Source organism: Leucopleurus acutus (genome assembly GCF_964270905.1).
Source record: "Leucopleurus acutus genome assembly, chromosome: 21".
NCBI classification, from domain to species: domain Eukaryota; kingdom Metazoa; phylum Chordata; class Mammalia; order Artiodactyla; family Delphinidae; genus Leucopleurus; species Leucopleurus acutus.
The window spans coordinates 3,388,740-3,413,440 of NC_139163.1; positions in this window are offsets into that span (position 1 = coordinate 3,388,740).

Consider the following 24,701-nt stretch of genomic DNA (forward strand, 5'->3'; position numbering starts at 1 on the left):
TGACTATGCTACAATTTAATCATCCATTTTTCTGTAGAAAAACATTTGGGTAGTTACAGGTTCATACTATTATGAATGATGTTCTTATGCAGTATCTTTTATTATGTCTTTGAGGGAAAGAGCATATACATTTCCATTGAATACAATCCCATTATGTAGGAGTTGTATTATAACTTGCAACTTTAATAGAAGATGTCAAATGATTATGTCAACTGGTTGCACCATATTACCCTCTTATCAGCAATCTATGCATGTTCCATTTACTTCACAATCTCATCAATGATATTGTCTATCTCTTTTTTACCATTTTGATAGGTGTACAGTATAGCAATTATGGGTTCAACTTCCATTTTTAAAAATTATTATTAAAGAAAGGGAGCATCTTTTCAAATATAATGACAATGACACTCTACCAATGTGGTCTTCCTTCCAAATACTCACAATCTCTGTATACCCAAAAGGAAAATATCAGAAAAATCCCAATTGAAACATTCTACAAATACCTGAGCCAGTACTTCTCAAAACTGTGAAGTATATGAAAAGCAAGAAAAGTCTGTCACAGCCAAAGGCGCTTAAGCAACATGACCACTAAATGAAATGTGCTCTGCTGGATGGGATCTTAAAACAAAAAAAGTACATTAGGTGAAAACTAAGGAATTCTGAATGAAGCATGCATTTTAGTTAACATGGTAATTGGTTATTGGTTCATTAATTGTAACAGACTACACTAATATAAGATGCCAATAATAGACGAATCTCTGTGTACAGTATATGGGATTCTCTGTAGTATCTTCACAATTTTTTCTGTCATCAATTGTCCTAAAACAAAAAAGTTCATTCAATAAAATAGTCCTAGAATGCATTTTGTTTTTTACTTCATTTCCACTCTCCTGAGTCTCCCATTCTGAAACCTTTAAAAACATTAGAAGTTCTTCTAATAAATATATTGATCTATCTGAGGTAAAGTATAAAGTGAAGTTTTTGTATCTAACCATGCTTAAGAGAATAAAATAAAATTTTTCCAAAATGCAGTGTAAAAGGTCACTAAATACTCAAAGGTGCTATTTAGAGACTCTGAGAGAGAGATGAAAAGGAACATAGATTGGTAAACTGCCTCACTGCACTGATACTCCATGATTGACTTATTGTGACAAATAGCAGATAAGATTTTTTTAAAAGACCACAGTGCCACAATGACTAGTTTTTCTTCCCCAAGCATTCACAGGTGACACAAGCCAAGCTATGTCTTTTTTTTTTCTTTTGAGAAAGAAACATCACTTTTATTTTATTAAGACAAGAGATTAATTTCAGCACAGGGATCTCCATGAATATATTTCCCTTCAAACATTGCCAAGGTCAATGGAATTTTGACTTGTCTGGTGCAATTTTACTGGATACACAGCTTAAGCCTTCCTAAAGCAAACATAATTTACAATCTATCGTTTGCTCTTTAAAGTTCAAGTTGAATATTTTTATTTCTTGTTTAGCCTTTACATGCTCTACTGTTTTTTTTCTCCTTGCCATATTCCTTGTTTTTTTTTATGTACCTAAAACTTCAGATTATACCGATTACGATTTTTTTAGTAAGCATTAAAATGAGAAACAAAGATGATTGGATTAAGGCAGTAACTATGTCTGTGCACTGAGCTGCCAAGCATAAGCTCAGGTTGATGTTTATTTTAATTTAGAGTTATACTGTAATGAAGAAAGTAGTTTCTGTGTGTATGTGTGGAAAATGGGTAGTTTGGTGGCCTTTGTAGAATGTGTGATTTATGTGACTTATCTGTTTGTATTTTTAAATGGATAGTTTCAAGCAGTATAAAAAGTAGAAATGAAATATGATAATGTGCACAGCTGAAAAATAGAAATATTGAACTTATATATTTTACATTATTTGGCTTCAAACTAAATTTGTAAGCACTAGACATTTATCTTCACATACTCAATCCATTTGAATATGCCTTTAAGTGATTTATGATTTGTCTCAATGAAGGGCTCCGTTGAAGCTGTTGCTTGCTCCAAATTTCCTGATTCTCATACACCCAGCTAAATAAAAACAGCACTGCATTTTAACATGTAAGAGCCCTGTTGTGTATTTCAAGAGTAACATAACATTGAGGCCATTTGTGCTGGTGTATGAGTAAAGACATATTACTTTATTTTGAATATTACATTTATTTTTAAAATTCTCCTCTGCTTCAGTACAGAGACTTCTTTTCTTTCTTGATGCACAATACAAACATTTCACAGTGGTCCTGTGGAGATGATGATCTGCAGTAGCATAAATATGAGATTTTAAAAATGGGAATTTAAGAGATTGAAGGAGAAAATAGTGTTATAGAGGCTAATCACAGAGATAATTTGGCTATCTTATCGTTTTTATCAACATCTGTTGCTCTTCTTTCCTTAGGTAACAGATTCCTTCAGTTACTTCGGGAAATTGCTCCTCCCTTATGTGATGTGGTCTACAAATGAGGCCTTCAATGTAAGAAACGCAGTAGTAGAATTTTAAGGCAGGTCAATGTGTACCATCCCTTTGGGCATGATTTTTAGTTGATAAAAGGACACTTTACCAAAACTGAGACAGTCAGATTTATTTTAATGAGTTGAAAGGGGTACAGAAAAAGGTGACATCTTCATTCATTTATTGATCAATTGATTTATTGGCCACGCTGTGCATCATGCGGGATTTTAGTTCCCCGACCAGGGATCGAACCTGTGCCCTCTGCACTGGGAGCATGGAATCTTAACCACTGGACCGCCAGGGAAGTCCCAACATCTTCTTTTAAAGGTTATTGACAGTAAGATATCTTTAAGCCTAGATCTTCTGTTGTTCATTTGTGCCGTCGTGTAGAGATGTCCCAAGAGAATGATCACGTAGCCAAAAGACAGAAATATTCCTGAAGAACATTTTTTTCTTCAGGAAAATTTTGGATGTCTCTATCAAACCTTGCCTAAAGCTATTTACAGCCTGCTCTTTGCAGTTAGATTTTGATTTTGATTCCTGTCAGTTTCATTGAAAAATAACTGACTCATGCCTGGTAGTATGCATACAGGTACTTCTTTGACCTGTAGTCCATTTTTGTTTTTGACTAGCATCGCAAATAACAGCTTATGACAATTAGCATACATAAATTAGGAAAAAGGACCTACAATGCTTTTGAGTAAAATGACAATATATAAAACATCTCACTAAATAGACAACCCACCTTAACTTTTTTGTAGGTCACAGCTATTAGAATAGTCATTTCTAGGATATAGTTCAGTAAGATGATGCCACTTTGTAACAACAGAAACTTTGAAAAAACAGAATAATTTCAGGAAAAACCCACCCTCAAAAGTGTACAGATGGTCTCCTCTCAATGCTTTTGTATTGGAAAAACACTAATTAGCCTTTGTGAGAATACAATTAAGGAATTAAAATGTATATATTCCAAATCAGTACAATCTAAATGGGTTGAAGGATTTTGCCATTATTCTGCATTTAGCCCTCTTTGTCATTCAGTAGAATTATGACCCAGTTATTTTGATGTCAAGTTTTAATGTTGTATTTTTATGGCAGGGACTCTATTTCCTTTCACCTGGTACACCTCTGAGTTTCACAATTAGAGAAGAGTATTTACTAAGTTATGATCAAGTTTCCTTAATATGTATGAATTTTTTCCCTCTTATTAATGGAAGAAAACATTGGAATTAGTTTTAGCAGATAGCGTGCCAATCTAATACAGAAATCAGACTCACAGTTTTGAAATTTTGGCAGATTTTGTTTTGTGGAATATTCCGGTGAGTCAAATAATTTCTTTGGTGTATAGACTTAATGGTGTTGGAAACTGCAATGCCCTGGCTTGTTTTAAATCAGAATTAAAGATGTGCCAACCTGTCACAACTCCTGTGCACAAAGTACACTATAGTTCTTCACACCCCTTTGAATTCATATCAGTCATTTGAAAATAACATTTTTCTCTCGAATGAGCTGTCACTATCAATTTGAATAGTGGCTGTTGAACTGCAATTCATCCAAAATTTCTGCAAGCCATTTGGTTCATTATATTACAAACCAAATGACTTGCAAAACCGTATTTTTTTCACACTGTTTAAAGCAAATGCAATACTCTCTCTTCAAAGATTGCAGTAATAATTTGATACCTTTATTCAAATATCTATTTAGATTTCTCTTTTTCCCTGCTTTATTGGCATTTCTGATTCACGTCTCAATAATCAGCCCAAAGTCTTTTTTTCTTAGTATCTACTGTGCTTTGATTCAGTGGTACTTTAGCTCTGGTTATGTGTAACCACCAAATGACAAACAGATCTTTGTGATGCCCTGTTTCTGTTCCTCTTATGAAAGTGTAAATCTCTAGATGCTATACGATAAAGATGGTGTTCAGAGTAAAATAGTATTTGTGAACACATTGGAATAAAAATGTTTTTTCTCATTTTAACACATCCACCATACCTGACATTTCAAAAAATACCTATGATTTAGGATTGTTTTTGTATTGTTATCTGTCACCAAGTGACACAGTATGTTGCATGGGATTGAAAATTGTAAAATCAGCTGCAGTTTTCCTAGAGGAAAACATCTGTTGCTCCCTTCTGCTGGGATTTTGTTTCCATTTTATTCCAGAATTAATACATAAGTTGTTTTTTTTAACATCTTTATTGGAGTATAATTGCTTTACAATTGTTAGTTTCTGCTTTATAGCAAAGTGATTCAGCTATACATATACATATATCCCCATATCTCCTCCCTCTTGCGTCTCCCTCCCACCCTCCCTATCCCACCACCCTAGGTGGTCACAAAGCACCGAGCTGATCTCCCTGTGCTATGCGGCTGCTTCCCACTAGCTATCTGTTTTACATTTGGTAGTGTATATATGTCCATGCCACTCTCTCACTTCGTCCCAGCCTACCCTTCCCCCTCCCCATGTCCTCAAGTCCATTCTGTATGTCTGTGTCTTTATTCCTGTCCTGCCCCTAGGTTCTTCAGACCAATTTTTGAAATAACTATTCCATATATATGTATTAGCATATGGTATTTGTTTTTCTCTTTCTGACTTACTTCACTCTGAATGACAGTCTCTATGTCCATCACCTCACTACAAATAACTCAATTTCGCTTCTGTTTATGGCTGAGGAATATTCCATTGTATATATGTGCCACATCATCTTTATCCATTCATCCTTCGATGACACTTAGTTTACTTTCATATCCTGGCTATTGTAAATAGTGCTGGAATGAACATTGTGGTACATGTCTCTTTTTGAATTATGGTTCTTTCAGGGTATATGCCGAGGAGCGGGATTGCTGGGTCATATGGTAATTCTATTTTTAGTGTTTTAAGGAACCTCCATACTGTTCTCCACAGTGGCTGTATCAATTTACATTCCCACCAACAGTGCAAGAGGGTTCTCTTTTCTCCACACCCTCTCCAGCATTTATTGTTTGTAGATTTTTCGATGATGGCCATTCTGACCGGTGTGAAGTGATACCTCATTGTGGTTTTGATTTGCATTTCTCTAATGATTAGTGATGTTGAGCATCCTTTCATGTGTTTGTTGGCAATCTGTATATCTTCTTTGGAGAAATGTCTATGTAGGTCTTCTGCCCAATTTTGGATTGGGTTGTTGGTTTTTATTTTTGATATGGAGCTGTATGAGCTCCTTGTAAATTTTGGAGATTAATCCAATTGTCAGTTGCTTCATTTGCAAATATTTTCTCCCATTCTGAGGGTTGTCTTTTTGTCTTGTTTATGGTTTCCTTTGCTGTGCAGAAGCTTTGAAGTTTCATTAGGTCCCATTTGTTTATTTTTGTTTTTACTTCCATTTCTCTAGGAGGTGGGTCAAAAAGCATCTTGCTGTGGTTTATGTCATAGAGTGTTGTGCCTATGTTTTCCTCAAAGGGTTTTAGAGTGTCTGGCCTTACATTTAGGTCTTTAATCCATTTGGAGTTTATTTTTGTGTATGGTGTTAGGGAGTGTTCTAATTACATTCTTTTACATGTAGCTGTCCAGTTTTCCCAGCACCACTTATTGAAGAGGCTGTCTTTTCTCCATTGTATATTCTTGCCTCCTTTATCAAAAATAAGGTGACCATATGTGCATGGGTTTATCTCTGGGCTTTCTATCCTGTTCCATTGATTTATCTTTCTGTTTTTGTGCCGGTACCGTACTATCTTGATTACTGTAACTTTCTAGTATAGACTGAAATCAGGGAGCCTGATTCCTCCAGCTCCATTTTTCTTTCTCAAGATTGCTTTGGCTATTCGGGGTCTTTTGTGTTTCCATACAAATTGTGAAATTTTTTTGTTCTAGTTCTGTGAAAATCGCCATTGCTAGTTTGATAGGGATTGCATTGATCAGTAGATTGCTTTGGGTAGTATAGTCATTTTCACAATGTTGATTCTTCCAATCCACGAACATGGTATATCTCTCCATCTGTTTGTATCATCTTTAATTTAATTTCTTTCATCAGTTTCTTATAGTATTCTGCATACAGGTCTTTTGTTTCCTTAGGCAGGTTTATTCCTAGGTATTTTATTCTTTTTGTTGTAGTGTTAATTGGGAGTGTTTCCTTAATTTCACTTTCAGATTTTTCATCATTAGCGTATAGGGCTGCAAGAGATTTCTGTGCATTAATTTTGTATCCTGCTGCTTTACCAAATGTATTGACTACCTTTTGTAGTTTCCTGGTTGCATCTTTAGGATTCCTAGGCTTGTGTAGGCTTCCTGGTGCAGGGGACTGGTGCCTGTGTTCTGGTGGTTGGGGTTGGATCTTGTCTTTCTTGTGGGCAGGGCCATGTCTGGTGGTGTGTTTTGGGGTGTCTGTGAACTTATTATGATTTTAGGCAGCCTCTCTGCTAATGGGTGGGGTTGTGTTCCTGTCTTGCTAGTTGTTTGGCATGGGGTGTCCAGCACTGCAGCTTGCTGGTCATTGAGTGTAACTGGGTCTTAGCATTGAGACGGAGATCTCTGGGAGAGCTCTCTTCAACTGATATTACGTGGGGCCGAGAGGCTCTGGTGGTCCAGTTTCCTGAACTCAGCTCTCCCACCTGAGAGGCTCAGGCCTGACACCTGGCCGGAGCACCAAGACCCTGTCAGCCCCACAGCTCAGAAGAAAAGGGAGAAAATGAAAGAAAGAAAAAATAAGTAAATAAAGTTATTAAAATAAAGAATTAAAAAATATTATTAAAATTAAAAAAATAAATCAAAAAATTATAAAACAAAAAGAAGAGAGCAACGAAACCAATGAACAACTCCACCAATGATAATAAGCACTAAAAGCTAAACTAAGGTAACCATATAAATCAGAAACTAGTCAGTCGCATACAGCAAACCCCAAGCCTACTGTTGCTACCAAAGTCCACCTCCTCAATTTTGGGATGATTCGTTGTCTACTCAGGTATTCCACAGATGCAGGTACATCAAGTTGATTGTGGAGATTTAATCAGCTGCTCCTGAGGCTGCTGGGAGAGATTTCCCTTTCTCTTCTTTGCACAGCTCCTGGGGTTCTGCCTTGGACCTGGCCCTGCCTCTGCATGTAAGTCGCCCTCTGGTGTCTTTTGGGAAGTCTGAGGTCTTCTGCCAGCGTTCAGTAGGTGTTGTGTAGGAGTTGTTCCACACGTAGATGCATTTTTGATGTATTTGTGGGGAGGAAGGTGATTTCCACATCTTACTCCTCTGCCTTCTTGAAGGTTCATCCAATAGATAAGTTTTTATTTTTCAGGAGGAGAATAGTTTATTTTACCAACCACAGGGTTTTCAATTTGTATAATCTATCAATTCCAATTAAGTTTTTGTAATAAAATTTTATTCAAATAAACTCTAATAACTCCTGTGTAAGGCATATTTGTAGAAGATTATTAGAAAAGAAATCAAAGAAACATGACAGAAAATATATTTCACAATTTGTGGCGAAGATTAATATCTAACACCTGGAACGTATTATTGATGTGGAATGTAGTCCTGATTGGGACATTCAATTCTAAGTCCTAGATCTCAGTTTGAACAGAAGTTATTATCTCTCTAGGCATAAGCTACTTCACCCAGAAAATGGGACTAAAACACCAAACTGCCTTTATCACTGGGGTGCTCCAAAGGCAAAACAATAACAAATACAAAAGAGTTTGAGGTATTGGAAGTGTCACAATTCAGGGAGTGTAGATAAATCACCTGTTATAGTGATGCTGGAAAATCCAGTTTAATTTGACCTACATTTTCTCATGTCTGAAATCATCTCAAGGTACACTTTCTTTCTTCTATATTTTGACATATTCTGAAACTTAAATAATTTATGTTTCCCTAGCCAATCAATAAATTTTTTGTAGCATCTCTTCTACTTCTTCTATTTAGCCCCAGGAAATCTGCATTTTCACATGACAAAATTTTCACAGTCTTGAACATTTACAGTTATTTAATAGTTTCCCTGTTGTTCCTTGGTGATAACTTCCCTTTCAGTCAGGGACAGTATGCATCCCACTCCCATAACTAATTATAGAAATGGTCTTATGGGTCATCATATTACTACTACCTCACTTTTATTTGCAAATTATCGATCTACCACTACCATTAAAGTTGCTAAATCGGAAGTTCATGCATGCCTCTGTAATCTCATTGCCATTATTTATTTATGCCCAGGAAGTCTTTAGCAGTTTGGGACCTTGCTCAGTTTCTTTGTATGTAGATATGTTTTGTCATATATCTTAGCAGCTTCTGGTTTCTTATTGATGACTTATTTCTCTTCTAAATTTTGCTAAATATATTTTGTAAATCTTCAAACTCCAGTGAATTTCATCTTTATTAGTTTTCAGTCATCTGCAAGAACAATTAAGACTTTGATCACATCACCCGGAGCTATGCTTTGATTCTAAGATTTTAAACTCTGACATTCACTGTCATACCAGACAGCCTGGTTATTGTAAGCTCCATATCTCCTTCATTCTTAGCCAAAGTGTGTAAACCACCAGCCTATTTTATCAAGTCTTATGTAGCATAATAGTTGTTTTATCTTTCTTTGACTCTATGGTAGACCATTTAAAAGTACATTATATTCTGGTTTTTAAATGTTTTATTCATTTTTTTAGTTTTATATTTTTACTTTTTATTTTAGCTTTGTTGAAGTATAATTGACATATACAGTTTCAAGGTATTTAAAGTGTACATCATGATGATTTGATACACGTATACATTGTGAAAGGATTTCACCATATAATTAACATATCTATCACCTCACATTGTATGTTTTCATTTTTGGTGAGAATATTGATTCTCTCTAACGTCTTAGCAATTTCAGTTACACAATACAGTGTTATAAACTATAGTCATCAGGTTTTACGTTAGTTCCTCAAACTTACTCATCTGATAGCTGAAAGTTTGTACCTTTTTACCAACATCTTCTATTTCTCCCACCTTTCAATCCCAGGCCACCACTTTTCCATTCTCTGTTTCTATGAGTCTGAGTTCTGTTTTCTTTTGTTTTTTAGATTCCACATATAAGTGAATAGTACAATATTTGTCTTTCTCTGTCTCACTTATTTCATTTAGAGTAATGCCCTCAAGTTTCAAATTTGTGCTTACCAAAGTGGAAAGGGAAGGGTGTGGGGATAGATTAGGGGGATGGGATTAACAGATACAGACTATTATATTTAAAATAGATAAGCAGCAAGGATTTACTGTATAGAACACGGAATTATACCCATTATCTTGTAATAACCTGCAATGGAACAGAATCTGCAAAAATACTGAAGCACTATGCTGTACACCTGAAACTAACACAATATTGTAAATAAGCTATACTGCAATTAAAAAAAACCCTCTATTTTGCACATTGGCGCATGGTAGGCCCACAGTAAATATTTGTTAAATGCCTGTTGCTGTGTAGAGCTCCACCAAGCAGAAACCATAAGGCCCAGTAGGTGAAATACATGCTCTGATGCAAACTATACTTGATTTTTTAAAATATGAATTAAAATTGGAAAGAATAGATTCCATTCAAATGATTTGGGAATCTGCAGTAATAATTACCAATTAAATGAGGGAGGCCAGCGTATTCATTCATTTGTTCATTCAGTCAGTCAACAAATATTTGTTGAGAGCTTGCTCTTGCCACACATAGCACTTCCCCTGCTGCTTTATTATTTTTTAAAAAACATATTTAACTAGGAGGTTTAGCAGGATTTAAAACCCTTATATATCAAGAAACAGGTTTTCTGCAATTCGAGTTTCTTGAAACAACTTTGCATTAATCCATAAAACCAATCCATTATTTCAAGGCTATTTTATTTGGATGCCAATAAGACATATCCCAGGTGAAGAATATTGGCCATGGGGGGTAAACTGTGAGGAATTAAAGTGATCGTACAAACGTAGCCAACGGCCATGGCAAAAGGGTTATTTTAGTGCTTTAATTACCACTTAGATGACTCAACTCAAAATTAGACTGGTCAGGATTGCTCAGAATCCACAGATCATTTCTAGCCAGTTCTTAGAGAATGCAGAATGCAGACCTAAGATAAATTAACTGGATTAATAAGCATTTCCTGGAGATGGGCTCACAGGTAAATCAGCAGAGGCCATTTACTAGACTGTTACTGAGGTGCTGAGTTAAGAATGGGCTAGTAAAGAACATATGTAAATATTTCACTTCCTTTTTTAGTCATGGGATATATATATATATTTTTTTTTTTTTTTTTGCGGTACGCGGGCCTCCCACTGTTGTGGCCTCTCCCGTTGCGGAGCACAGGCTCCGGACGCGCAGGCTCAGCGGCCATGGCTTACGGGCCCAGCCACTCCGCGGCATGTGAGATCTTCCCGGACCGGGGCACGAACCCCCGTCCCCTGCATTGGCAGGCGGACTCTCAACCACTGCGCCACCAGGGAAGCCCGGATATATTTTATTATGAAAAATATTTAATATGTTGAAATGTGTTTGATATTCAATTTTAGTGTATTTCCAAAATTTAACATCTATTATGTATGCAAAAATTTTTGTGAATGCAGTATTTTTGTACTGTTGCTATTTGAACTCTAGTATTCCGGAGGTCTCATTTCATCTTATCAGGATGTTCCAATTGTGGAAATCTGAAGAATTAAGAATGAGTTTTTGATTAGTTTGCTTGTTCTTTATATGTAGTATCATATTCCACTAAAACGTAATACTTGGGCTTAAAAATATAAATCAAATAAAATGTAGAGTCAAACTATAGCAAGAATAATAAAAAGCAATACTTTTTAGGCAGTCTGTACTGTCAGAAAAAGCAGAAAATTAAAGCTAGAAGAATTTAGTACGCATGCAGCTGACCATACACTCAACTTAGGAAGATCCACATGATCACAACCCTGTCATTTAATAACCGCCTTCCGTTTCTCCCACCCCACATCCAAGCAGAAAATATGAACTTTACTTTGAGAAATAAGATCCAATTAAAAATTCACATTATACCCCAATGTCTGTTATTGTGAGACGGGATAGTACTATCATGGGGTTTACTGTATTTTAAGTTGTTTCTAAAACTCATAAAGGGAAGTCTGATTTAATATCACCGAAAAAAATTGTTTGCTTTAACATTTCTTTGTTTATTTCTTTACTGTCAAATGCATATTTTCTCAAGCATTTGGTTTTGACCTTTGATGACTTTTGGATTATAGTAATGAATTTGTGTAGTCTATTTAATTTTAGTTGAAAATTTAAAATTATATCAGTAATCATAGGCCCTGTATAGATTTAATATCTCTGCTTTGTAGTTCATCTTGATAATTTATTTGTTATTTTAACTCGAAGAGATTAGGATAAATACAGTGTGTTCAATTGTTCTCACAGATTTTATTTTCTGAGGGGAAGAATTATGTAAACCTCAAAAGATTCTTCTTGAACAGCAGAATCCTATGGGTTTTGCAGGAGTGTCAAAGAAGGAACCTGAAATATATTTTCCAAAGTATTGTGGATTTACATTAAATATTTTAAATTACTCCATATAAAAATGCACTTCTATATATTTCTGTCTTCCATAAGATGCATTTATTTATTGCTTTCAGAATGACTCTTTTGACTTCTCACTTATTGCTATACTGCCAAATATATATATTACTTAATAAGGGAAGAAAATAAAAGTAAGATTTAAACTGCCCTATGTTTTTTCAAAGACTACATTTTTATGGCCATGTAGAGTTCTTTAACTTCTTGTTTTTTGCTGTCCTTGCCAAATATTTTCCCAAGCCACAGATGTCAGTTCCTACTCATCTGCTGCTCTGTTTCTTACTGATACCCTGCAGATTACATGGGTTGTTTTCCAGCTCAAATTGGATCATTTGAGTAAGAAAGGAACTTTAAAATCTGTTGCCATTTTCTTTAGCTTCTTTTTACCTCCTTCCCACACAATTTTATTCCTTAGTAAATAGTCATTTTTTTATTTCAAGTTTTAATGTTGGACTGTTCAAATATGTGTAGGCCTTGGTTTGGCTTTTGAAAATTCTCAAAAATACAAGCAATTCTCTTTTCAACGATAATTTAAAATAGGGAATTGTACATGTCAAAGACTTAAAAGTGCCAGTAAATTATGTAGATATTTAAAGCAATAGACACAATTTTATAAAAATAACAAAAGAGTAATTTATTAAAATGTATTTGAATAGCATTTTGCTTGTATTCATCAAATTAATATTATTTTTCAATTATTTAAGTATAGTTTAAGCTAAACACTGTATTTTTTGGTAAAGGAAAATCTAAAAAATATATTCTCAACATTTTAGAGTACTTTAGACAGTTGATCTTCTGCAATTATGAATATTTAATTTTGACAAAAAGCTAATGATTTTGAAACCATCCTCATTCAGTCAGTGACATCTCTCGGTGGCATTTTAAAGTATGCAAGAATCTATTACCACTTTCCCATGTCTTCTGAACACACTATCTTCCATCTTCAGTAGCATCATAGCTTAACAAGTTGAGGGATCCAGTATCTTCATGCTTACCCCAAGTCTTATTTTTAGAAAAATACATATAATTAATTAATGAGAGCCAAGGTTTGAAATTTTACTGTATATATATGTCACTTCAGAGCTTGTTTAATATCCACTTTCAGTCTCTACCAGTAGAAATAAGCCATATGTCTAGAAGTGTTTAAATAATTAGCACACCTGGAAATTCTTATTCTAGAAATCCTTTGACCACATTTTAGGAACCTTATACAAAAGAATAGGTGATTCATTACAGCATAAAGTATTTCCCCACCCATAAGCATTTTTACTTTGCTGTATTATAAGTAAAGGGGATTAGTCATTTATTAATGGATTGAGAATAAAAATAATTAATGGATTGAGAATAAAAATAATGAGGAGAAAAGGGCTTATTTTTTTTCTGGGAAATCCTTAAATTATATCATATTAATACTCTTACATTGTTGCTACATACTATGCCAGTGTTCTCTGAAAAAAAATTTAGTTAAAAAAATAGTATCTTGGTTTACTGGTCTATGAAACAAAACAATGCAGAAGCAAGTTTGCAAAACAACATAATCATTATAGGCACGGGTTTTGGAGCCACTACTGAGGGTCAAGTCTTAGCTCTTCAGTGTACTCAGTGACTTAAGCTATCTGTGCTCTGGTTAACAAATCCATAAAATTCTTTTAAAAAAGTCAGTGCTTCATAAAGTTACTATGGGTTAAACATCTAAAACATTCATAAGAATGCATCGTATATCATGTTTGCTTATTAGATGACTTATTACCTGTTATTTTGGTGATTAAGTCAGTTGTTACTTAGTATATTTTCTTTATTTTCACTAAGGTGGCAATGAAATATGTTGATGTTTTGTGCTATTTAACACAATAAGGGTTTATAGAAAAATTCCCTTCCTTTTAAACAGTTTAACAGAGATGTTCTTTGATGTTTGTAAGAAAATCCATCTGTATTATTTTTGCAAATCCCAAGGTATATATAGAAATAGAACAATAATGTACTATTGGAATATAAACAGTCTGAAAGTTCCCAGCACACACCTACACTCACAAAAAACTTCTAAGAAATTAATCATACAATAGATGTACACAAAATTAGATATCCCATTAAATTCCTGCTATGCTTTAATGGCTTTAAAAGTTTAAAGATGTTGTATGTAATTAGGGAATTATAATGTATTATGGCTTAATTCCATGCAATTATTTTACCTTAAAGCTTTGTCAAATCATATTATGTTCATTGTATATTTACTTATAATAATGACTTCTTAACTTGCTTCATATAAAGCTTATAAATATGTATATATATGTGTGTGTGTATATGTATACATATATGTATATGTTATTTGAGCATCTGTCTTTAGCAATATCATTTAAATCTTGATATTCTATATTCTTTGGTTACAGATGGCTGAAAAGCTGAATTGTCCACGTCGACCATTTCAGTTTCTTGGTCATTGTTCTATCATGTACCATCCTTGGGGCTCCTATGCCTCCTTTATTTTGTTTCCGACAGTCTTACGTAAATTGGAGTGTTCCTATTCCCATCTGCTCATTCCTTTACTGTCATAACTGTCCCATTTTGTATTGGAAATTGGTCTTCTTTGAGACTTAAATATTGTTTTATGTTGTTTATAGTATCTATTTTCTATATGAAAACTAAGATTTATGATGCCCTGGACAGACCACTTGGTTTCAGTCTTTCAAAGAAAAATGTTACATTAAAGTCAGTGTTGGTAACCCTGCAGTGTATCAGAACACTTTATGAAATACTAACTATGCCAGAAAGAGAGATAACAGCATGCTAACTGGAGCTGAAAGTATTGTATGTGATATTATGATTATTCACAACATTTCTTAAATTTTTTTTTTCTAAGACACTGTTCAATGCTGGACCTTCCCTAGAACTAACTCCCTCCCTCACATCAGTTCTTGAAGTATTCTTGTGTATTACTACATAGAGAATGATGAATTACCTCAAGGGAATTCATCTGTTGTCTTGTAGAAGAAGGATCTTTTAGGATAACTGTGAAGCATTAGTAAATTCCACAGGATGCTATATAAATTGCACTTCCATTCAAAGCAAAAATAACCATTATTTCTAAGGTTTCTCTTCAATGGATTATTTTTATGTTATTTTCCTGAACTCCAACTAGAGTAGCTCATGAAAAGCCCATACTAAGTTGATCTATTTAAGGTCAACATGTGAATGTTGTCATTTTAATCAGTATATGTGATTCAATCTCCATTTCCTTTTTTTTTTTCTTCTTCTTTTAATACTTAAAACAGATGATGTTAAGGTCAAGCAGGATCAGCCTTGGACAGTATCATTTTATAAGAAGTGTTGTATTTGAGAATTATAACTGTTCTTTCCAAGCCTGTATGACCTCACTACTCCACGTGTATCTTTTTTGCAAAATTTGTCAATGATCTTCATGTTGATAATGCAATTTTTTCATTTCTCACTTTATCTCAGAACCATTGTATTCAGTTAATTGGATTCTTCCTCTTCAAAATGTTGCTTCCTTAACTTCTGTGACACCACTTTCCTGCTGTTGGTTGCCTATCAAAAGCAATATCTTTTTTTTTTTTTTTGGCTAACAAAGCTTCAAATTTATGAAAATGAATACCATTCCCATTCTACTTACTTAGGGAAAATATTTGCCACCCTATGCCAACATAAAGAATTTTGGATGATCTAACAGACCACTGTGGTCTCATGCTCCTTGCTAACAGGATGTACATATGTGCCAGTTATGCCCTCTGGAACCTGAGAGAAGGTATGCTTATTGGCTTCTGGGAAAGGTTTTTCTTACCAATTCAAATGCTTGCTTAGAGGGAAACATCCCTTTTCTTTGCAGAGTGTCATCCTGTCTTCATGCAATGCTTAGAATTACTGAAGCCATCTCATGACCATGAGAGAAGGTAATAACAATAACTGGAACTGCCAGAATAGAAGGAACCCAGTTCTTTTATGACACAGCTGAGTAACTGAATCAAGAAACCTTGAAATCTTCCTGTTTGCTTATTTGCTCATTACTTAACCCACATATACTTCTGGTATTTCAGTGGAAGGCATTCTAAATCATACATCTGGGTTTGGGGTACATTTTTTATATGGACAATCAGAGAATGAATTACTTGAGGACATGAGATGTCTGGGCAGTTCTAAAGCCCCATTTGAGGTGTGACTCTCTCATTGCCTGTCAACAGCTTAACAGCAGTCACAGAGAACACCAACAGTTGGCTTCATCGAAGATTGTATATTTTTTCCTGATATATGTTGTAAAGTATTTTAGAAACGATTTGTAGTGTAATTTCAGAGCAGTGGAGATTCAAAACATAGAGAGTCAGCAGATTGCAAGTAACATTGCTGTCAAGTATGAGACAGTAGAAATAATTGAGGAAGAAAGATGAATAGGGCATTGTATTCAGAGTGTTGAATGGCTGACATTTTGGTGGTATCAGTGTCCATAGCATGATGATGATATTGTATGACTGAAGTAGATTGGGAAAGAAAATTACTGAATAGTAGTTTGAGAAGCAGAGAGACTAACTTGCTGGATGGGTATTCTACAGTGATTTTTAAGCTATCAAAGTATATTACACGACATATTGTATAGAGAAAGTAAGTAAGCCAAGAGCCAAAGTCACAATTTCTAAAGAAAAGTATCCAGAAGTTTTTAAAAGTTCATTTATTTAAAAACTTTTATTGAGCATCTACTATGTGCTAAGTGCTGTTCTCGGTACTTGCACTAACAAAAAAGAAAAAACCATATGTACTCATGGGGTTCCTATTCTAACAAGAGGATACAGAGATTAATTGAAAAATTATACAGTACTGAGTTAAAGAAACACATTTTGGTAAAAGTATAAAATAAAAGAATACGAGATGATCAAGGAGGTCAAGGAGATTTCTCTAAGGAAGAAATATTTGATCTGAGAACTGAGGATGAGGAATTAAAAGATTTTTAAAAAGGCAAGAGTTGGAGTCTGGCAGGAGAGTCCTCAGCAGAAACAAAATCATCAAAAAAAGATATGTGTAAGACTGTAATATGACATAATTCATGAACAAAGATAATACTGTTATATTTGAAACATAGAGAAGTGAAGGGAGAGCAAGAAAGAATGTACTAAACCTACAGAGTTGAAAAGCCAGGCAGTGGTTGCTCATACAGTATGATGAAAGTCGTATAAAAGATAGGACATCAATCATAATATTGCAAAAGAAAATGCAAGTTATTGAAATGCTTAAAAAAGGATGTGACAATAGTTTTAAAATATTAAATAATTACTACAGTAGTAACTATTGTTGGAAGTTTTGTCTGAATAATATTAGTTTCAGTGTGGAAGAGGCATTTACAATGGAATTAACATTGGGAAGTATATCAGTTATTAGCATGTTCAGCTGGTAGTCATATAAAGAACACAATAAATATAGCTTGAAATGATAGAAGGTTATTTCTCTCTTATATAAACAGTAAGTTCAGGATGCCAGTTTTCAGGACTAAGTGCCTTTTATGTTACTGTCTAGACCTTTCATCATTCTGTATCAGTCTCCAAATGGCTGCACCAGCACAAACGCCAACCAGTAGTCTAACCAGTTGGAAAGAGAGAAGGAAAGTAGAAGAATATGCCATTTTCTTTAACACCTTCCTAAAAGGTACACACACCCCTTCTTTTTGCATCTCATTGGCCGGAATTTAGTCACATAGCTTCAAGGGAGCCTATAAATACAGACTTTATCTTTGGCCCAATAAATGAGGAAAAAGGGAAGAATGAATATTATGGTCAACTACCTGTTTTGACTTAGGATATGAGGTTGACATTAATCTAATTTCCAGCCCTGAGATTCATGGACTGTGGGAAAGTAAGCAGTCTTAACATATTTACAGGCTGTTATCACAGCTCTCCTGATGTTCAACACATATTATACTCTACTAACCAAAACAATAGTTGCATCGTATCATTTTATAAGTGTAAATTGAATTTGACATAAGGAAGAAATGAATGTTATCTTTATGTATCTGAAAGGAAAATGTCTTGTCCTTAGTTTAGTGGCTGATTTAGTCAGGGATCTGCAGGAATCATGTAACTATATGTATCCACAGTCATCTCTGTAAGATTACTTTCGAAAAATAAGGGCTGTGTTCAAGAATAATCCACTGGCTCAAGAAATAATTAGCTAGTGTTTGTGAATTAGACAATTTTTGAGGGTATTGAATTATAGTTTTCTATGTTAGCAAGCATGATTTAGAAATGTGGTTTGGAACTCTCAAATTTTTATTTTAAAAACTACAAAGAGATACATTCAAGCACACTATAATTAAATATATAAAGAATCAGAAAAATGCTTAAGTAACCCACATGAAGACAAGTAAAAAGAAACAGGGACAACAAGCAGAGGAAACAAATTAAAAAAATAAAATGGCAGAGTTCTAACATCTCAATAATTAATGTAAGTGGTCTAATTATAGTAGTCAAAAAATAACGATGGGTAGAGTGGATTAGAAAACATGACCCAGGGCTTCCCTGGTGGCGCAGTGGTTGAGAGTCCGCCTGCCGATGCAGGGGACACGGGTTCGTGCCCCGGTCCGGGAAGATCCCACATGCCGCGGAGCGGCTGGGCCCATGAGCCATGGCCTCTGAGCCTGCGCATCCGGAGCCTGTGCTCCACAGCGGGAGAGGCCACAACAGTGAGAGACCCGCGTACCGCAAAAAAGAAAAGACATGACCCAACTATATGTTGTTTATAAGAAACTTACATCAAATTCAAATTCATTAACATAGGTATAATATGTTGAAAGTAAAAAACAAACAAAAAATCCCTGCTAGACAGAAAATCAGCAAATATTTAGAAGATTTGGACAACACAATCACCCAACAGAATCTAAGTGACTTATCTATAGAGCGCTCCTCCAAACAAAATGTAAACATTTCTTTAAGCACTATGGAATATTCATCAATATAGACTATAGCTTGGGCCATAAAAGAAACTTCTACAAATGTCAAAGAACTGCAATTATATAGAGGATATTCTTTGACCTATTATAGCTGCTTTAATCATAATAGCCCACACTGGAAACAAACCAGGTATCTTTTAATGGATAAATGTTTAATTGGTACATCTATACCGTGGAATAACTACCCAGGTAAAATGGAATAAACTACTGACAGAGTCAACAACTTAGATTAATCTCAAAGAAAAAAACTTACAAAATTTTGGATATGGAGAACAGATTAGTGATTACCATGGGTTAGGGCATGGTGGTAGTGATGAGAATTTAAGAAGGTTGGGTGTGATTATAAAAGGGCAAAATGAGGAAGCCTTGTGGTGATGTAACAGTTCTGTATCTTGACTGATGAAACTCAGTGATAGGGAACTCTAAATCTGGAACTTAATGGCATCATTAAAAAATCTACCGTATTTTCTCTCCATTTACCACATTTGTTATATGAGTTTTTATGTGAGCCTAATTTCCCTGATGGTAACAAGAGGTATGTAGCATTACAGTATATTACACCTAAAAATAAAAATGTCCAGAGGACATAGAGATTATCGTATTCTTGTAGATCTTTCTTTGAAGTGAGGACATTTTTCCTAGGAACTTACTTATGCCTACTTGTAGCCCACCCCATTATCAGCTGGCTTCCTTTAATTCTTCATTGTCATTTCTTTATTTTTAACTGCTCAAGTCTCAAACAATTACTGGTAATAGAAATTACATCATCAGAATTGCTGAGATAAATTTAGACGAATCCCAAGCTCTTCTCTCTCCATGTTGTGAAGGCGCTGGGGTCAAACTCCCTGAGGAGTAGGATGGCCTTTCCTGAGTCTTCTAGGCTGCGTCCTGTGCATCAAGGCTAATGAGTACAGCATGTCATCACTGTAATGGACATGCATGCTCTCCGGGGGCAAGACAGAGTTTTACATAAAGTTCCAGGTGTGGAAATATTTACCTGGACCATTTTATTTATGCATGTAGAAATACTTGACCATCATCAAAGTTCCAAGTGTTATGTTTTCCTTTTTTTTTTTTTTTTTGGCTAAAGAATGGTATACTTGGTTGAGTGACTCCAGACACTTTGTAGGTATTCTTTCTTACTGGGGATGTGGGAAAGAGGCCTTTGCTTCCTCACTGCATGGATATAAATGAACCATTTAAGCAAAATTTAGGCCACAGCAAAGCCTTGTCTCCAAGTAACTTGATTGCTTATCTGGTCACTTACATTTTCAAGTTTCAGCATTTAAGACCCTGATTAACATTAAACATTTTGTTATTTTGAAACTTTTTTTTTTTTTTTTTTTTTTTGCGGTACGGGGGCCTCTCACTGCTGTGGCCTCTCCCGTTGCGGAGCACAGGCTCCGGACGCGCAGGCCCAGCGGCCACGGCTCACGGGCCCAGCCGCTCAACGGCATGTGGGATCTTCCCGGACCGGGGCACGAATCCGTGTCCCCTGCATCGGCAGGCGGACTCTCAACCCCTGCGCCACCAGGGAAGCCCTATTTTGAAACTTTTGAAGGCAAAAGTCTCTATCTCTTTTCTATTCAGACAATCCAAATTAGGCATTCACTTTCAATTTAGAAAAATACTTCTAAAAACTGGAATTCTTTTGTTCAGAGATTAAATAGACCCATGAACTGATGATTTCCAGTCTACATGACATTTCTCTTACTCTCCTGCTCTCTTCTCCAGTGGCTGCAGAGACTGGATTACCTATCAAAAGTCATTCCTTTGCCTTATTCTGTTAATAGAGACTGCAAGTTCTATTGTCATCTCTCAGACTCCATTCCAGTTGAGATTGGTCATGCGACCAGGTTCTGTTAATAAGATGTAGACAGAAATTGTGAAGCTCTCAGGCAAGCTGACGACAGGTACAGGCTTTGTTGGTTCATGAAATTTTGCTCTTTGTATTCCTGTACCTTTGTTCTTTTCTATCTGTAGTGTAGATTTGATGCTAGGAGGAATTATAGCCGTATTACTATCTTAAGAAAAAAGCTGCAGACTGAGAATAGTAGAACAAGAAGACAAAGCTACAGAGTGAAGTAAGTCAGAAAGAAAAAAACAAATATCATATATTAACGCATATATGTAGAACCTAGAAAAATGGTACAGATGAACCGGTTTGCAGGGCAGAAATAGAGACACAGATGTAGAGAACAAACGTATGGACACCAAGGGGGGAATGTGTGTCGGGGGTGGAGGGATGAACTGGGAGATTGGGATTGACATATATACACTACTGTGTATAAAATAGATAACTAATAAGAACCTGCTGTATAAAAAATAAATAAATTAAATTAAAAAAAGAGCTGCCTAGAGTATTGACAACTGCCTTGGATTTCTTAGAAATCATTTTAAATTATTTAATATTGACAATTGTTAAAGCATTATGATTGGATTATCAGTTGCTTATAGCTACACACATAGCTCCCTGAAGTAATCTGTAACTTAGAGAGTGTGGGTAGAGCTTTTCATTGTGTCAGTTACATAGTTTTTGTAACACCTCATTGTTCTAGTAGAAGTTATAAGCCAGATATTTGAGACTTTCCTCAGAATGATGAGGATGAAGATGGTGATGACAGTGATGATGATAACAATAAAGAAGGTGGTGACAGCCACAGTATACAGGAAGCTATTGAGTATTTACTTTGTATCATGCATTGTTCAAAGCACTTGATAGATATTATTGCCTTTAATCTTTTCAATCATTTGATTTAAAACCATTCTGCATGGATTTTGAAGAAGATAAAATTGACCTTTGAGTTAAATTATTTGCTCAAATATGGCCAGCAAGGGAGTGGTAGAATCTGACTCCGCAGCTGTCTGCTATTCTCACTAATTCTGACTGCCTTATGCCTACTCGAAAGTGCTGAAAGATCTGGCATTTGTTTGTCTTAACAGTATTACCATAACAGTAATTATATAACCATATAATAATTATAATTATATAACCATAACAGTAATTATATAACAGTATTACCACTCAGTATTACCACTCTTGAACATTTTTGTTGTATTTTTGCAGGGTTTTTTAAATGTACATAGACATTTTCCTCCAAGTGTCACACTGTGGCTGGACCACAGGATTTCTCTGGATTGGCAGGAGTTGTAGAACAGTCCTCACGTAGATTCAGTTGTAGAACAGTCCTCACATAGATTCAGTTCTGTAGAAAATATGGAAACAACATATAATTTATATCCCTGGTAAAGGTAACTTATATGTATATGTATATACGTGGGTGTGTATATATATACACATCTATATATACATTTATATGTATATGGAAAAATAAAAAACTATAAACATTTGAAAGTGTAAATGTTATTTCTTTTGCAATGGCTATAATAGTCACTAGACAATTTTTAAATAATTGTTTTTCTTTTTCTTTTGAATAAATCACTCTGCTGGTCAAAATAACCACAAAAGCTATAGAACCTCAAGCGGCTAAGTTTTAGAATGTTTTCTTTTTTAATGATGACAATTAAAGTGAGTAAAAGAACATAGGCGTTTCACAGTATACTTAATTGTCAAATTGTCATTTTTTTATTAGCTTAAGCTTTATGTAATCAATTCACTTGAGACATGAAGTATCTTTGAATTCCTTATCACTAGAAACTTTACTGTTAATTGTTATTTTATGTGATTTATACACATCTCATATTATTTTTATTGTTTCTATCTGTCTACACAGGAGCATACTAGTGAGTGTTCATGTATTTTTTAGGTGTTTTACCATATATTATTGTTTGAATTTCCAAATTACAAGAGAGTTAGACAAAGATCAGCCTTTATTTGTTGTTAGTAGGAAACAGTCTAATGGTTTAATTCTTATGATTCAATTCATACTGTAATGCAATCACAGAGATCTTCATTTGGTAGGGAGCAGAGTACATTTCTTTTCTTTCTCTCAGTTTTATTGAAATATAGTTGACATATAACACTGTATTAGTTTAAGGTGTGCAACATAATGATTTGATGTACGTATATATTGTTAAATGATTACCACTATAAGTTTAGTTAACATCCCTCACCTCAAAATAGTTTTTTTTCTTTTGATGTGAGAACATTTAAGGTCTGCTTTCTTAGGAACTTTCAAGTATATAATGCAATATTAACTATAGTCACTCTGCTGTACATTGGATCTCCAAAACGTAATCATCTTCTGAATGGAAGTTTGTATCCTTTGACTGTCATCTTCCCATTTCCACCACACTTCAGCCCTTGGAAACCACCATTTTACTCTCTGGTTCTGTAGGTTCAGATTTTTAGGTTCCACATGTAAGTGATACCATGCAATGTTTGTCTTTCTCTGATTTACTTCACCTAGCATAATGCCCTCAAAGGCCATTCATGTTTTCACAAATGGCACTATTTCTTTTTCGTCTGTGGCTTAGTACTGTTCGTGTGTGTGTGTGTGTGTGTGTGTGTGTGTGTGTGTGTGTGTGTAGCATACATTCTTTATTTATTCATCAGTGGTAACTTAGGTTGTTTCCATGTCTGGGCTACTGTAAATAATGCTGTAATGAACACAGGGTATAGATATTTCTTTGAGATACTGATTTTGTTTCCTTTGAATATATACCCGGAAGTGGTATTTCTGGATCATTCGGTAGTTCTATTTTCAATTTTTTGAAGAACCTTCATACTGTTTTCCGTAGTAGCTGCATTGATTTACATTCCCACCAAGGTGCACAGGGGTTCCCTTTTCTTCACATCCTCACCAACATTTATTACCTCTTGTGTTTTAAATGTTAGGCATTCTCATTGGTATGAGGTGGTATCTCATTGTGGTTTTGATGTGTACTTCCCTGATTAGTTGAGTACCTTTTATGTATGTACCTGATGGTCATCTGTATGTCTTCTTTAAAATGTCTATTCAGTTCCTCTGACCATTTATTTTTTTTTTTGCGGTACGCGGGCCTCTCACTGCTGTGGCCTCTCCCGTTGCGGAGCACAGGCTCCGGACGCGCAGGCTCGGCGGCCATGGCTCACGGGCCCAGCCGCTCCGCGGCATATGGGATCCTCCCGGACCGGGGCACGAACCCGTGTCCCCTGCATCGGCAGGCGGACCCTCAACCACTGCGCCACCAGGAAAGCCCCCTCTGACCATTTTTAAGCAGTTTGTATTTTTCTTCTATTTAGTTGTATGAGTTCTTTATATATTTTGGACACTAATCTCTTATCAGATATATGATTAGCAAATATTTTGTTCCATTCCATAAGCTGACTTTTCATTTTGTTAATGGTTTATTTTGCTGTGCAGTAACTTTTCAGTTTGATGTAGTTGTTTGCTTATTTTTGCTTTTGGTGTCAAATCCGAAAATGAATTTCTTTTATTTTGACTAAGTTGTTTCCTATTACTTATTGTACTCTCTTGATAGTAATAAATGCCATAATTCTTTCTACATTTCAAATCAGCTATTGCTATATCTGGATGCAATACAGAATCAATTATGGATGATATACCAGTTAGAATAGCTAGAATGCTGTTTTGCTTCCAGGTGTCACATATAATAATTACTGTGATGTGTATTAGAAAGAGTAACAAAATACTATAATTTCAACACAAATTTGCATGTATTTTTGAAATCATATTCATAAATGCAAAAAACTACAAACCTGCGAGAGTAGATAAGGAAAGATTGTTATACATATGAAGGGTTTGTTCTTTGAAAATCTGCTTAATTAAGATACTGCAGTATAGTCTGTATATTCCTCCCCCATGAGATTCTCTTTTATACA